The sequence below is a fragment of the Salmo salar genome, chromosome 03 (genome assembly GCF_965601325.2).
Source record: "Salmo salar chromosome 03, fSalSal1, whole genome shotgun sequence".
NCBI lineage: Eukaryota > Metazoa > Chordata > Actinopteri > Salmoniformes > Salmonidae > Salmo > Salmo salar.
In genome coordinates this window covers 69,909,352-69,914,313 of record NC_138293.1, presented here as the reverse complement: position 1 = coordinate 69,914,313, position 4,962 = coordinate 69,909,352, and positions in this window count along the sequence as shown.

Here is a 4,962-nt window from a genome sequence, read left to right as displayed (position 1 = left end):
CATACACTCAATTAGTATTTGGTAGCGTTGCCTTTAAATTTTTGAACTTCGGTCAAATGTTTAGGGTAGCCATCCACAAGCTACCCACAATAAGTTGGGTGAATTTTGTCCCATTCCTCCTGACAGAGCTGGTGTAACTGAGTCAGGTTTGTAGGCCTCCTTGCTCGCACACGCTTTTTCAGTTCTGCCCACAAATTTTCTATAGGATTGAGGTCAGGGCTTTGTGATGGCCACTCCAATACCTTGACTTTGTTGGCCTTAAGCCATTTTGCCACAACTTTGGAAGTATGCTTGGGGTCATTGTCCATTTCGAAGACCCATTTGCGACCAAGCTTTAACTTCCTGACTGACGTCTTGAGATGTTGCTTCAATCAAATGTATTTATATAGCCCTTCGTACATCAGCTGATATCTCAAAGTGCTGTACAGAAACCCAGCCTAAAACCCCAAACAGCAAGCAATGCATGTGAAAGAAGCACGGTGGCTAGGAAAAACTCCCTAAAAAGGCCAAAAACCTAGGAAGAAACCTAGAGGAACCAGGCTATGAGGGGTGGCCAGTCCTCTTCTGGCTGTGCCGGGTGGATATTATAACAGAACATGGTCAAGATGTTAAAATGTTCATAAATGACCAGCATGGTCAAATAATAATAATCATAGTAGTTGTCGAGGGTGCAACAAGCACGTCCGGTGAACAGGTCAGAGTTCCATAGCCGCAGGCAGAACAGTTGAAACTGGAGCAGCAGCATGGCCAGGTGGACTGGGGACAGCAAGGAGTCATCATGCTAGGTAGTCCTGAGGCATGGTCCTAGGGCTCAGGTTCTCTGAGAGAAAGAGAGAGCATACTTAAATTCACACAGGACACCGGATAAGACAGGAGAAATACTCCAGATATAACAGACTGACCCTAGCCCCCCGACACAAACTACTGCAGCATAAATACTGGAGGCTGAGACAGGACGGGTCAGGAGACACTGTGGCCCCATCCGATGATACCCCCGGACAGGGCCAAACAGGCAGGATATAACCCCACCCACTTTGCCAAAGCACAGCCCCCACACCACTAGAGGGATACCTTCAACCACCAACTTACCATCCTGAGTCAAACATCTGACTGCTAAAACTGCAAATAAGGTTTAGAGGAAGACATTGTAATGGAGCCAAGACAGTCGTGAAGAGGGCACGACAACACCCTTCCCCCCTCGGGAGACTGAAAAGATATGGCATGGGTCCCCAGATCCTCAAAAAGTTCTACAGCAGCACCAACAACGGGTTGCATAATCGCCTGGTAGGGCAACTGCTCGGCATAAACCAAGCTTCCTACCATCCAGGACCTATATACTAGGTGGTGTCAGAGAAAGGCCCAAAAAGGCTCCTTAACAGCTTCTACCCCCAAGCCATAAGACTGATGAACAATGAATCAAATGCCCCCCTGACAAGTTTAAGTTCATTCCACCTGAGTGAGTCTGACCACAAATCAGAGACGACTATGATGACACACGTTTGATGGATCATTTTTGTTTTCTTCTAATGCCTCTTAAAGGGCTACTGCACTTCCTGATTTGGTCTTGTTATTAAGAAATGCTAGCGGTCATGACTAAAGGCAAATGAGAGTTGTCTTGGGGGTGTGGTTTGATGTGAGTGTTTCTTGGGTGTGTCTTTGCCATTCAATCACAACAAACAAGGACATTAGTTAGCCAGTTCGAGTTGAAACATTATTGAAAGCAAGCTGGCAACATACTTGCATCAAACATGTCATCAGGTTTGCTTGATTATGAGCTAGCTAGCTAATGTTAGCAAGGAGGGATCAAACCTGTCTTCAGATGCAATGTTAGCTATGCAAATCTTCCTCTCACATTACACGTTAGGAAGAGGCTGTATATGTTTAGCTAGTCACATCACAGTATCGTGGGCTATGCCGCTATGATACTAGGCTATCAAATAATGACAAAACTTAGCTACTTAGCAACAATAAACCAGACTCAGGTTTGACGGTTAACAGCCCAAGTAGAAACTAGTTGGATGTAATCAATATCCAGGCCATTCCATGAACAACTTTATGGAAGCCCATTTTCACTAGAGTAGCTATTTCCCAAGCAAGGGCAAGTAGTAACCAAACGTCTTGTCTGGGGAAGGGGTTCCAGTGGGCGAGTTAATTTTGTGTGACCCGGTGCCCTGGGTGGGAGGGGTTTGGTGATTTTTGACCATTCCATTGGTCCTCCTTAGGAGAGGTCTCCTGCAGCCCGGGGCACAGGGTCATGCAAGTGAACTCCTCCAGTCTTTTCCCAGAGAACATGGTGCCACCACGTGTTAATAGGCAAAAGGGAGCATGAATTGTTGACATAATTGTAATCCAAACCAAAACCTCAAGTAAGTCATGACACAAACTCAGTTTTGAACAAGACTGACTTTATGACCAAATTATCCTATTTACACTTTATAGTCAATTTTGACACTAGAATTACTGTTTCTGACTCATATCGATGTCACATAGAACCAACTTCTCTGGTTTTAAATGGCCTAAGGGGCAGTTGACCTTTAAAGGGAAAGTCATCCAAAAGTAAGTAATCAGAGTAATCAGATTACGTTACTGAGTTTGGGTAATCCAAAAGTTACGTTACTGATTACAATTTAGGACAGGTAACTAGTAACTGTAACGGATTACATTTACAAAGTAACCTACCCAACCCTTACACAACCAGCTTAGTGAGGCACGCGTATATTAATAGGAGAAGAATCAAGTTCAAGTTTCAACTTTATTTGTCCCAGAGGTAGTACATCCAATGCTAGTTCATCAGTCATGGGCTGACAGCCATCAATATAAATATAAACAATGCTAATGATCAACATTAGCAGCAGCAATAGTACAACCTACAACATCTAAAGTATCATACTGTGTAATGACCTATACAATCAGTAATAACAATTACTGTGTAATAACATGCAATCAGTAATAATAATTACTGTATAATAACATCCAATCAGTAATTGCTGTGTAATAACTATACAATCAGTAATAATTATTACTGTGTAATAACCATACAATCAGTCGGAATAATGTCTTAATTTTCCATCAAAACAAACTATTAGATGTCTGTTCTGGTAAGAACAGTTATTTGATAGGTTACAGAACCATACCTACCAAGAACAATGTTGTAATTTCTTTAACTTCCTATAACCGTAATTTGTAGATGACACATTAATAACAGATAAATGGAAGGTCCTGACGCCAACAGGTACAGGTTTAGAGCCCTAGGCTGATATATGGTGACATATTAAATATTTTATCAGATACAGTATGGATGTAATACCCCTCCAACAAATGGCATTGATTTTAAAGCACTATTTGGCAGAAATGGATTGAGTGGGTGACAAGGTTTTTGGTGAAAGTTCTCTGGAAAGGTGAGCATCTGTCTGTGCAAATATCTGTTATTGCAACTCACTGAGAAATACTCTCTTTCCATTCCATGACACACATGTTACACAAGTAGCCCTACATTGTAGGCTTTGTTGGCATAGTCTTTCTGGGGAGACCAGCTCTTTAGCTTATGGGCATTGAAAGAAAATGTGTCAATTTGATGTGGCATGTCTATGCAGTGTAATCGCAATTCTATCCATGGAGGGAGACTCAGACTGAAAGTCAGACTTCAAAAGGCCCGTTGAAGGAACTAGTTGGGTCAATTTGATTCATCTTTCACTCCTGAGATGAGTGTCTGATCTTGTGTGTGAAAGGAATAGCTGGAACGGAGTCAAACACATTGTTTCCATGTGTTTGGTATCATTCCATTGGTCCCATTCCAGCCTTTACAATGAGCCCGTCCTCCCATTGCTCTTCCCACCAGCCTCTTCTGGTCTTCACATACACTACAGCCTTGGTAAAAGAGACCCAACAGATTTACTTGAACATTTAGTGGAGAAGAAATGTTGTCCACTGAACCTGTTTTTGCTGTTATTCACTGAGTGCACAAAACATTAGGAACACCTTTCTAATATTGAGTTTCACCCCTTTTTGCCCTCAGAACAGCCTCAATTATCTGAGGCATGGACTCTACAAGGTGTCAAATGTTCCACAGGGATTTTAGCCCATGTTGACTCCAATGCTTCCCACAGTTGGGTCAAGTTGGCTGGATGCCCTTTGTGTGGTGCTCCATATATGCGAAAAAAGTTGCGGCTTATAGTCCGGAATTTACGGTAAATCTTTTGCCTCTCTCATTCACTCTCTGAATGGCACACATACACAATCCATGTCTCAATTGTCTCAAGGGTTAAAAATACTTTAACCTGTCTCCTCCCGTCCACCTACACTAACTGAAGTAGATTTAACAGGTTACATCAACAAGGGATCATAGCTTTCATCTGGATTCACTTGGTCAGTCTATGTCATGGAAAGAACAGTTCATAATGTTTTGTACACTCAGTATATTACTGTGTTATTCCCCATTTGAGCTGTCTGGCTGAGATGTAAACAGTCCCATCCCAAAAGGTACACATGTACTGAATATAAGATTGTAACATGACATTATATTGAATGACTGGAAGAATTAATTCTTTCTAATAGTTTCCTACAATTATAGAAAAAATACTAAATCCCTTCATCCTAAACTGAATGTACAGTCTTGGGCTCCCGAGTGGTGCAGCGGTCTAAGGCACTGCATCTCAGTGCTAAAGGCATCACTACAGACCCTGGTTTGATTCCAGGCTGTATCACAACCGGCCATGATTGGGAGTACCATAGGGCGGTGCACAATTGGCCCAGTGTCATCCGGGTTAGCGTTTGGCTGGGGTAGGCTGTCATTGTAAATAAGAATTTGTTCTTAACTGACTTGCCTAGTTAAATAAAAAAAGAAAGTATCTACCTTGGAAATATAAGACTGATGGTCATCAAAGGCAATTCTGTCATCGCTGTCAAATTGTAAAATTGAATTCCAGATTGGGATTGATTGAACAAAAAAAAAACAAAAAAAAA